This window comes from Miniopterus schreibersii (assembly GCF_964146895.1).
Source record: "Miniopterus schreibersii genome assembly, chromosome: 1".
NCBI classification, from domain to species: Eukaryota; Metazoa; Chordata; class Mammalia; order Chiroptera; family Miniopteridae; genus Miniopterus; species Miniopterus schreibersii.
In genome coordinates this window covers 33,850,248-33,862,656 of record NC_138101.1, presented here as the reverse complement: position 1 = coordinate 33,862,656, position 12,409 = coordinate 33,850,248, and the positions used below count along the sequence as shown (strand labels likewise).

The 12,409-nt window shown below is 44.1% G+C and overlaps 1 protein-coding gene across 11 annotated transcripts in view; it reads right to left on the bottom strand.

The window, feature by feature from the left end:
- Positions 1-12,207, bottom strand: part of ADGRL3 (adhesion G protein-coupled receptor L3) — a 698,136-nt gene extending 685,929 nt beyond the window's left edge. For 7 of the 11 annotated variants that reach the window (XM_081145466.1, XM_081145468.1, XM_081145467.1 and 4 more), the window contains exon 1: positions 11,720-12,206. The gene's annotated coding sequence lies outside the window, so the exon portion shown is untranslated. Of the gene's footprint in view, positions 1-11,719 lie in introns of all 11 variants that reach the window. The other 4 variants (XM_081145470.1, XM_081145471.1, XM_081145464.1 and 1 more) reach the window with 2 other exon arrangements.
- Between the last annotated feature and the right edge of the window lie 202 nt (positions 12,208-12,409).

The following is a 12,409-nucleotide window of genomic DNA, read 5'->3' as shown; positions in this document are numbered from 1 at the left end:
ACTCTCTCATCATTGATGTTTCTCTTTCTCTCTCTCCCTCTCCTTTGCTCTCTCTGAAATCAATAAAGATATATTTTTTTTAAAAAAAGACATTTAGAATTGCCTGAACAAAGCCCACCAATTTTCTTGTTCCACAAGAGATTGGTAAAGAACTTTAAGTCCACGTTTTAGATGAACTCAGGAGGTAAGAGGCTCATTCAGAGCAGAGAACTAAACTGCTCTGAAAGTTTATGGGGGCGTAAAGTGGATGGCAGACTTCTTAACTCTTCATAAATCAGTTTCATTGTATAGTTTTATTTTAATATTATGTTAAATTCAAAGACATTAGGCACTGTCCCATTTAAATGTTAATAGGCAGTAAATTTTATTTTTTACTACTATTTTACTGATCTTGGCTTTTATACATTGATATATATGAGTTAGTAATTCTTAAGAATTATCAAACCATTATGAAGTTACTAGTCTTTACAAACTATACATGACTGAGAGTTAGCATTCTTAAAAATTTCCAAAAAGTTAGGAGGACCAGTTATACACAGAGGACAATGATGCTCGGGAATCACTGTCAGCTGGTACTTAAAGTCAAAGTAATTATTTACTCTTGTCCCAGTAATTGTACTTCAAGGAATCTGTGCTACAGAAATCACCAGAGGATAGGCCAAGCTTTACATTGCTTATCCTTGCAAACTATGACAACCTACATGAATTAAAGAAATTTTAAATAAACCATAGCATATCCACATGATGAAATATTTTACAATATTAAAAAGGATGCTTTCAAAAAATAATGCCACTGGGAAATTGGAGAGAATTATAAAAATGTACAGATATAGTTTAACCTCAATTCCACAAAAACAAAACACGCATACATAAAGCAGAGATATTACATGAACAAAATCCATGGCTAACCAAGGTAAAAATACGTGTGAGATATTCTCTGTGAGCAATGTGAGGTACCACTATATAATGTTATATTGGATGATTTCTCTTTTGGCTCTGTGTATCTCTATATTTCACAATTATTCAACATGAGCACATGCTATAATCAGAAATAAAACTATTAAATTATGATTGTTCAAATGTAAAACAAGAGGCATTGGGAAGAATGAATGGGAATCGAAGTTCAGCTATTAGTAGCACTAAAGTAGGATCAGAAAAGCATGCATAAGTGATGTACACTGGGACAGCTGCAGAAATTCCAGGACAGTATCTACCGAACTGAGAGAGAGTAGCAGGGAAGGAAGTAATGCAGAAAGGTTATTAACACAAAGCAGGTGGACTAGCATACCGTCCTCTGACACTGATGCTATGAGCCCCTCACACAGACGGAACATTCATTTGTAATAAAGTAGGTTAAGTTCTCATTTATAAACCTAATGTTTTCTTTCATACCCCATTACTTTTCTGTTGTTGTTCTATCTCAACACCCCTATATTCAAGGAAGGAAACACACATGCATACCACTGCAATCTCACTATCATCCATTATTCAGGAAAGGTCTCATTGCATAAATGTCTGCTCAGAGGCTCTAAGCAAATTTCATTTCTGAACACTACTGCCGGAAGCCCAGCAGGCTATTTCGCCAAGATAAGATCACACATTTAATCAAATGCACCTAAAAAAAGAAATACTCGCAAAGTTTGCTTAATAATGTCAAATCATAAAAATACAATGTTGACAGCCCACTAATTCTTGGTGCTCTTTCTTTCTCCAGGACTTGCAACCATAAGAGAGGAACATGGGACTGCTAATTAAAGTTTCTACTAACCTTTAAAATTATGCCAAAGTATCTTATGTATCACTATTTATATTGGGTTGGTACTTAAAAATAAAAATGAAAAGTCAACACAATTTTGTGAACAAAGAAAAATATAAAGACAATAAATTCAGGTTTCCCAACATATACAAATAATGCCTCTAACGCACCATTTTACCGTGGCTGGTCAAGCATCAGCATGAAATACTACCCAGACTCTAGTTTTTGTAATAATGGATCCATATTAGACGTCTGCCACTTGAACAGCACTATCACTGGACAGACTGAAGTATATTTTCACTGGAATCCTTAGGCAGCTAACAAAGTTATCCATAGTCACTTATTTGAAATTTTCTACTTGATGTACTTTTGAGAATTCTGCCTCTAAACATAAGATTAACTTGAATAAACACATATGCCCATTAGTAGCATGAAATAACAAGTACAATAATTATATATCTCAGATAGATGGAGTCATCTCTCCAAGCCGATTTTGTGTGCTTTTACTTCTATCTGCATTTTCTTTATGCTGCATTTATTCTTATTCAGTAAGTTTCTGTTTCTTTAGTTTCTTCTGGGATAACTTTTTTTTTCTGTGCAACCTCCATTTCTGGTTTAGCCACAATTTTCTCCTTTCAATAAGCACCATCGTAATGTGGCTGGTGGAGCTCACACAATTCAATTCAAACAAGAGCTCTATGACCAATGATATATCTTAGGGGCTTTGTTCACCTGGAGGTACTCAATGCCTAAATAATCCACATTTAAACCTGAAAAATCAGAATTACTCTCTGCTTTTTTAAGCACAAGCAGCAAAAATTCAGCACTGTGTGCCACCAACCCGGTGTCCAGTGCCCGTCTGGTACTTCATTGTACAGTGGCACCTCCACCATCATGGGATGGAATGGCACATGCTGCTTACGCAAATGACATATTTCAGATATTTGGTGGCTTTTTACATATGCACAGCCTCTTTGATAAGTTGGGGAGTCGCATCGGTATTTTTCAAACTGAAGAGTTGAATCCCTTGATTTGCGTGCTTTTGTTAGGATTTCTGGGTCAAGTGAGGAAGAAGACATTTTCCAAGATCACTTCGGCAGCTTACAGGAAAAGAGTAGACCCATGTGTAATGGTTTTCCTAACCGATTCTTCTGATGCCTGATCTGTCTTGGTTAACAAAGGATTACTGTGGTGGACAAGCAGGTTTTATCAGCCCCTCTTCCTACTTCTCTGTTCACGATGGCCCTCCTAATTGAGCCTTTCCTCGTTCAAGCTATTTGTCCATCCACAGGGGACTGCAACCCCCTCCCTCACCAACTCCACTAAGCTGGTGATAACAGGCAGATCTAAAACTGGGACCCGATTCAGACTGTGGTGAAAGGGAAAGAATCCAGTAGGCAGAGGGAAGGAAAAGTGGGTACGGACATGAAACTGGAGCAGAATCCTAGCGGTACTCAGGTGCTATTTTTATTTTTATTTTATTTATTTATTTTTTGATGCCTAGGTAAACCTCCATCCTTCACCAAGAGTCTTTAAGTGAGAAAAACAATAACCTCGCTATAAATTAATCATTTGGTCTAAAGCTAGTTGCAGTTAAAAGAAATAATAAATTACCTCAAATCTACCAAATCTTGTAAATTGAATTTAAGTCCATATGACATCTGAGATGTCGCAACATTCTGGAATGACAGTAAAATAATATTCAACTGTCTTACATAAAAATTATTAAAAATTATAGTAAAATTTAACTGAAAATACCAAAAATTAAAAAAAGAAAGCAAGATTGTGTATTGTTTTAAAAGAAAATGGTTGCCTGAGGTCTTCTTCTAAAGTCCACTACAGTTAATATGATCAAAACTTGACAGATTAAAGTCAATATAAAAAAGGAAGTCTAGATATACACATGCCTCATGTTAACACAAAGCTATTTCTCAATAGACTCTTTGTCCACTCCTTGAAGTCATGATCAGTATTCTGAGTCAAGGTTCAGACAACCACCATCAGCCATTGACAAATCAAAAACACTGAAAATTTGAAAAAAAAAAACAAAGAGAGATAAATGCAAACCAGTTGAGCCCTGCCATTCTTGCCAGATATAAAAATCTCATGCAAAAGGTGACCATCGGGACCAATTCCTCTCACCCAAAAGCGTTTAGAAGAGTTTTGAGGAGAGGAAAAGAGGAAAGAAACCGAAACAAAACCAGAGACTGCTGAAAACCCTCTTACAGGGTCAGCTGTCAATGGAACGCAGTTTAGTATTCAGGTTACCCACCCACGCGGAACATCAAAAACTGGGCTGGAGCCTGTCCCATCCCCACCGGCTCGGGCTGCTGGCGGCGGGAGCAGCACACTCGGACCAAAGGGGGGGCCTTTCTACTTGACTTTCAGTTTCCTGAATCACACTTCAAGACACTTAAGTCGCGTACAATTTAGCAAGTCAGCTGTCCAATGTGCAGCTTATTCTTGCATTCATTTTCCCCACCTACCATGCTGTACACTCTTTCCATTTTAACATAAATGCTGGCCAACAATAGGTAGAAGTCACACATTCTAGGGACTTCTCTTATTGGCTATTGTCACTGAAACACAGATGTTAATTCTGAAATTTAGACTTATTTATGAGCTTTCCCATACTTGTAGTCTTGAAGGCAACTCTGGGATCTGAATTTTAAGGGGCCATCTGCATTTATAGCACTCTTACGAAGACATGAATTTTGGAATTATAAATCTTTTAAAGGTATTAGAATCCTTAAATCTTAAAAAAAAAGTTTATGATGGCTTGATTTGGTGACAACACTGTATATAATTCTGATGCATTTAAACTTAAAGAGCTGCTGAGGCCATGTGAAAAGACGATCAGGAGTCTAATTTAAAATGTCTTGAGTTAAATTGCTAGTTTCATTTTATACCTGATTTAAAGTCAGTCTTCAGACACAGCACTTGGTGGCTGTCAAAAATATTTTCCTGTCAGGATTATTAATTTGTGTGGGGAATTAGTAGCCGAGCATAATTTTTTAAGATTAAGAGCTCAGAAACAGGTACTGTACAAAAGGTTAAAAAAGAAGAGAGGAAAGGAAAATGGGAAAGACAAAAAGACGTGAAACCTTTCTCGGCTGCTTAAGAAAACGCTATGGACTTTCATACTAACCAAGAACTCTTCAAGTAAGAAAATAATATTTGATTTAGCTAAATGTTCTCAAAAACGGTGGTTAAGGACATTTCTAATAATATGATGACTAATAACGACAGGGACCATTCATCAAGCGCTCAATCCGTCAGGTACATACATTCCTGTTCACCTCCGGTTCCTCACCCCAAACCAGCAACGCAGATGTCACGGCCTCCACTGTGCAGACAGAGCCGACAGAGCCAGGGGGTACGGAATTGGGACTGTATTCCAGTGTCTGTCATTCCAGAGGCCATTCCTGACAACTTCATAACTAGGGACAGCACCCAGCTACGCCCATCTGAGGAGTGCACTTCTGTTTCTACAACTGTAAATCGGGATTCACCAAAGCGCAGTGAAAGACAAGCGCTGCGATACTAATGTCACTGCGGCGGGTAAAAGGGAAATATGTAGCCAGCCATGGATACACATACACAAGGTGTCCCAAAAACACGTATACACACTTAGAATGATTACCAGGTCAGTGTTTGTTAACACTGAAAAGGAGTGAAAATTAAGGAAGTTACCAGCTGTTAAAGTATGTATACATTTTGGGGGGGACACCATATATACATAAAACTTATAATGATATCTCTAAAGTTTTCCAATAGATGCCAAAGTCCCACTCAGAAGTATACAGCTCACACTGAAACTTGAGTATCCAGTGAAGCTAATCTGTGTGTGGGAGCTCGTTACTCATCAGGCATCTTACCGCTCACAAACACACTGACCGGCAGTGTGTAATTACCTCATGGATCTTCCCTGAAAACGGCCTGTTGCGATGCGTAGACAGTGATTAGCAGACTAAGAGTGTAGTGAGTCGTCTTGATATCACTTCAGAAAAGTGATTTCCTCCCTAATAATTCCCAAGACACATAAATATTCAATTAGGTTCTTTGAAATCTAGTTTTAATTGGGCATTCATACTCTATCCAACTGCAAACTTAGCCCAAGTTAAGAAAGGTATTTTATTAACTCATAGTATAAAAAAAAAAAAATCCCAACAACACTTCATCAGTTTTAAAGTGGGAGGGTAAAAAGAAAGGCAAGATTACTACCTTTGTATGAAAATTTCAAATTTAATAGCATTTTTAAGACATGCACTAAGGCAACGAGTTGAAACGTAACTACATATCTGACTCACATGGGGCATTGATTAATGTTTCCTGGGGCCCTCATGAGACCTAGTAAATAATAATAATGATAATAATAATAATGACAGCAGCAAAGAGCTGCCTAAGTATTGCGTGCCCAGAACTGTTTGGAGCGCTTTGCATATATTTTCCCATGAAATCTTCACAACAACCTATGAATAATCTTCACGACCACCTATGAATTAGGTACAACTGTTATACGCATGAAAGCGTATCAGGAACCTGAGGAGTAGAGAGATCTGGTATGTTGCCCAAAGTCAAATAATTTATCAAACCTGGGCACACCATGGCGCCCCATCTCTTCACCACCACAGCATTCTGTCTCTCCAGATAGCAGGATATCAAGACCCGGGCCTAGGTTTTAAATTTTCCCAGTAGCTCCTGTGCTACTGTTGGGACACCAGGCTGGAGACCTGGCAGATTTAATGTTTCAGTTTCACTAACTGGGGAGCAAAACAGTTAAAGGCAAGCTTTCTATGTTGGGTAGAAAATAATGAAAATGTCAGATAAGTAATAAAATTTCCAACCCGCTTTGTCTTTTTAAAACTTGAAAAACCCACTTGTTTTCTCATCCTGGATGGCTTCTTACATGGTTAAATGGGGTAAGACTGATAAGAGCAAGGAGGCAGACCTTGGAAAAGTCATTAGCAGCGGTTCTTAGGCTCTCTGGTCCCAACACCCTCTTACATGCTTAAAAATTGATGACCCAAAACAACTCTGAATTGTGTTGGTTATAACTATCAATATTTATGTATCCATAATAGTTAAACTGGGGAATTCATTTATTTATTTATTTTAGATAGAGTGGAAGGGAAGGAGAGAGAGAGAGAGAAACATCAATATGACAGAGACACACAGAATGGTTGCCTCCGCCCCAACTGGGGCCACGGAATCAAACCCGCAACTCAGGTATGTGCCCTTGACCAGGAATCGAACCCAAGACTCTCTGGTCCACAGGCTGATGCTCTAACCACCAAGCCAAACCGGCCAGGGCTAAACTGAGGAAATCTTCAACACAAGCACACAGGCCATATACCATCAGAGTGATGATGTCATCGGAGATCATGTACCTTCTGGAAAACTCCACGGCACACTTATTAAAGTATGAGAGGGAAAGGCAAATGACATCTTAGCATTACTATGACAATGTTTTCTCTTGACAGAGCTGAGAAGGTTTTAGGGACTCACAGGTTTCCCCAGAACACAAACTGAAAAGAGGAGGTAGTCTGCCCTACAAAATAACTGACACAGAAGTTTTACCAGACATAAATATTCAGTTGGGTGATTTATTTTTCCATCCCAAAGATAATTTTCATAATAAATAACATTATCACTAACAATATTCAATTTAAATTCTTGAATGATATGGACCAAATGTTAACTTCTAATACATGCAGTCACTCTTATGAAGAAATTTGTTAATATTAAATTATTTTCAGTGTTAACGAGACATGAACAAGACATAAGTTATTAACATCAACAGAATCTGTCATGATCAAATATAGGAGGAACTCTCACCCTTTCACCCACTCCCTAAAAACAGTGAAGTTAGTTCGCTGTTAATTCAGAGTAGGACAGCTAATATTTAATGTATTTTGTATTTATGAATACATGAACACACTTCACAATCCTAAAAAAAAAATTGCACCTGGCTGTCTATGCAGTAGTAGGGTTCTTTTAATTGGGCCACATAGACACTCAGACCAGGGTAATGACATTAAATGATTGGGGAAAATACATACATCTTAGGACTCATAATTGATAGCAAGAGGCATACTTACCTACTTTCTCAAACTGGCTAATAAAGATCAATATCAAAATCACAATGAACAAATTCTCTCTCCCCGCTGATGAACAGCTCCCTAACCACACACACACACACACACACACACACACACACACGATAACAAAGGGGAAATGTCAGAAGAACCTTACTCATATTTGAATGTTCTGCATTTTATTATAAAATAGTGTATTCCATAAAGAAATGTATTTGCATAAAAGAAAAAGGCATCAATGCAATAGTAATCTAAGCATAAATATGTCCTTGAAGGCAAACAAATGCTGAATTACAATACGGCTTCTGTCTGTGTGAGCTAGTGCCTATTTTGAATGTAATACAAATCTAAGAAAGCAAAGGGAAAATAGCCATTTGCAAAATTTAAGGAAAGAGCATCTCCCTCTAAGTCCCACTGCTCTAGCCATACCATGCGAAATTAAGGCTGTAGAGCATTTCTCAAGATCACTCTTTGTTCTTACATACAAAAATCACAACCAGCTTTCCTAATTCTGGGCAAAAATGCCCCACTTCTAGCAGTAACTGTCACTCCTACTTGGAAGCCCTTTTCAAAGACAGTTTAAACCAGCAATTAAAGCGGTACAAATGAAATCTGAAAAACAATTCAGTTCAGCATTGTGTGCATTACTTGACTAACTTCAATCCTTTTGACTGTATAAGCTTTTTGAATTTTCTACTTAGGATTTCCTTGGCTATAGTTAACCAAGGAATCAGAACTGTGCCTTTCCTAATTACCAGAAACAATGCCAGGCACAGTAGCTGGAGCCAGTAAATCTCGTACCATCAGTCCCAGTGAAAAGGAATAGTTAAATCTCCAAAATGTAAGATCATTATAAAGAAAATCATTTCTAAAAGACCCTCCATTCATATTTTGAGCAGAGCTCTCAAATCTGAAGGATAATCAGAACAAACAACTTAAAATGAGACATTAGAAGCATTTACCCATCGGACAAATCACATGTTGGCTTATCACTCTTCAGGCCAGGGATGCCTGATGCGACCTAACATGTCTATCTAAAAGATTTAAATAGTTCACATAAACCGTGGTATTAATCATTCCTTTTACCCGGAGTTCACAGAAATAGTCCAGTTAACCATATACACCAATGGAGCAGGTTACTGGGTATTTAGAGATAAAGAAGTGCTATGGGATGGCATTCAAGCACTCGGACACATTCACCTTCAGCTAAGGACAGCACAGTACACTGACAGACACAGTCCTAATGACATCAGGACCTGTGGAATGTACGACTGCTAGGAAACATGCTGCTAGGAAACAAAGAACAGATCTGATCAAATCTTCTAATGTAAGGACTTGGAATCATGGCGATTAGATCTTCTAAAATGAGAGAACAAGTATTCTTTAATGTGCAGAAATATCTGCAAGTGTAAAGACTTTAACACATGCCCTCTAGAAATGAAACAAATATATGAAGTTAGATTTCTGTGAATTGAATCACAGTTCTCTAAGTTTTATTTTAAGATGACCACCACTAGCAATACCTCATAAAAATACAACAATGAAAATCAGGCATCAGTGATTCTGTATTCCTTTTTTTATTTTATTTTTTTTTTGAAACCTAAGTTTTTTCAAGAAGTGAAGATCTTAAAAAGAAAAAAATGCAGAAATTCTGGTATCTGGAAACAAAGTACCCTTTTACATTTACAGTACTACATTTTTAAAACAGAACAGAGCCACTTGCAACAAACAACAAAGCAGTCAGAGCTAATCTACAACTAAGGAATTTAATCTTTTAATTATTGAAACTAAAAAAGCAGTTTCAACTTTTTAAAAACTGTTTATCTTTGTACACTGTTAACCCTTGCTCTGGTTACCAAAAAAAAAAAAAGTGTGAAACAAAGCTGAAAGATATTTCAAGGCAAATTTCCTTTTAACTTCTACACAAATTATGTGAAAACCTCTGTGGGTGATACTATAGAAGAGCTGGCAATTCCGTGTGTAATCCACCTGCAGACAAACTGGGCGCTAGGAGCTCCAGGTCATTTAGTACCATCGCAGACTGAAAAATGTACCAGGGAAATCTGGCTAAATTCTGTTTAATCTCATAGGGAAATAAAGAACAGTCTCCAAATGAAAAATTACTAAAGGAGAGCCTGTGGATGCTAAACCGGCATTCTTTAACTAGTTTTGCTGGCCCACATGACACTGAATTAGCAGACCGCCGAACGCAGGAGGCAGTTTTCCCTTCCTGCCAGGGTCTGCGCGTCGCCTCATTTCCCCAGCAGCTGGCTGGAAGGGTGTGAAGTCAGAGGCGCAAGAAGCCTTCCACTTCCTAATGAGTAATCCACCCAGGAAAGCGGCGCAGCAGGCGGCGGGGGACCTGGGGGAGGCGGCGGCGGCGCCCTCGCCGTTGTTTACCGGGCTCGAGCCACCGCGGGCGGATCGCACACCGGCGCGGGGCGGAGACACCGGCGGCTCGCTCGCCTCGAGATCGCCCAGCGGCCAGGGCATCTCTGCCCATAAATAAAGCAGCGCATGTTTCTCTCTGGGCGAGGGAAGTGGCCAGAGAATCCCGGGGAGCAGGGGGTGACGCCGGCTTCACTCGGTCATTCCGATCTACCGGAGGGATGGCTACACTAGCCCCTGCCCTCCCCAGGGCCAAGCTGGGGCGCGCCGGGAGCTGCGCCAGGGACTCGCGCGCCCCGCGGAGGTGCTCCTCGCCGGGGGGGAAGGGGACACGCGAGGCTTCCCCGCGAACCTCTGGGCCCCCGCGGCCTCCTCAAACCAGATTTTCCAGTTAAGCGGATCCCAGGCGATTCTGATAAGCAAGCTCAGCTCAAGTAGCATCAGCTCTGCCATCCCCTGAGCGCACGCACACGCACACGCACACACAGACACGCACACGCGGCACCGCCGCCAACTACCCCCTGCCTGGAGGTGGCCCCCGACACACACGCCCACCCACCTACACTGCCGGGAGACGGGGGGGGGGCTCGCTTAGCTCCTGAGCTCCAGCGGCCAGGGCGCCGGGGCACCCCGCTCCGAGGCAGCCTGGAGCCTCCCCTTCTCCCGCGGGAAGCGCCGGGGCGCCTGCCCTCCTACCTGTAACCCAGCGGACCGCGGCCATCAGGACTCTGCCCATCCCGCCCCAGCGCCCCCGCCACCCGGGTTCCTGCAACAGCACCCCCCCAACCCGTGCCCTCTCCCAACACCGCGCCGCCTCGGGCCACCCAAGAAAGTGGCACCTTTCTCCAACCAAGCCGCCTAACAAAGCCTGGCGAGCGCGTCTGAGCCACACCGCCGTGAAGGGGACGCAGCAGGCGGGGTGCGGGGACGCAGCTCGGCTGCGCGACTCGGGGGCGCGACACGGGCAAACGCGGCCAAGGATGCTCCAGGCAGGTGTCCAGGGAGGGTCGCGGCGGGCGGGCCACCCTGCAGTCCCCGTAACCCCCAAGCCCAGCTCCTCACGCGGTGTCTGTCGGTCCTCCCGCCTCCAGCGGCACCGGCTCCGGGCAGGCGGAGAGCAGGCGCCCCCGGGTCTGCTTTCAGCCCCCTCCCGAGGGGGGCACCGGAGCGAGAGAGGAGGGAGAACCCCCGGGGCGCGCAGCGGTCCTGCTCCCCAGCGGTCTGGGCTGCGAAGGAGCCTGCTCTGCGCTCCCCTCATCCCGCTCGGCCGCCCCATCGCCCGGGAGCTGGGAGAGCCTCAGACCCGCGCAGCCCCAGCGCCCGGCAGCCAAGAGGCCCCCTTCCCGCCCGCATCGCGACCGGAGGAGTGTGCGTGCGGGAGTGAGTGGGGGTGATGCGCGTGAATCCCGCACCCTCCCCGGCCGCCCGCCCCGCGGACGCCGGTCAGCACAGTTGGGAAGTAGGAAGAATAAATTACCTCTCGTGGCCGCGGGTCCCTGGGATCGTCCCATCAGTGGCTCAACAACCTGCAGCCGGGCGCCGTGTCCACAATCCAGCCATGGAGCGCGGGGCAAGAGGCCGCCCGCGCCGGCGAAGGCGCCGCACACGCGGCCCGCAGCCGTCCCCGGCGCGCAGAGGCGGCGGCGGGAGGGCGGAGACCCGGCCGGGAAACGCAGAAAGTCTCTCCCGTCCCCTTCCTCCGGCTACGCGGCCGCGGGGGGCCCCACACGCCGGTCCTCCTTCTCGCCTCCTGGCCTCGCACACGCCAAGGGGGGGCCCGAGTCCAGACAGAGGGGTTCGGTGTCCCTCGCCGCCCGCAGTTGCACAACTTCGGAGTCGAGCCGCGTCCCCAGCGCGGCCGAGGGGCCCGAGCGGCAGCGGCTAACCTGCGGCAGGCAGCGCGGGGCCGCCGCTCCCGCCGCCCAGGGAAAGACGCCGCCGGAGGCACGGAAAGCCCCGCACCATCCCCCAGCCGGTCCCTGCGCCCGGCGCCCCCACCGCGCCCCGCTCCTGCTCCTCCTCGTCTCCCCCTTCGGTCTGGGGGCGGCGGCGAGGGAACGGGCGGGGGAGCCGCGAGGCCGGGGTGGCTTCTCCGCCTACCGCCCCCCTCCTCCGCTCGGGGTTCGCTCCCCGCCGAGGGTCTCCTTTCGCTCCCGCAACCTGCGCC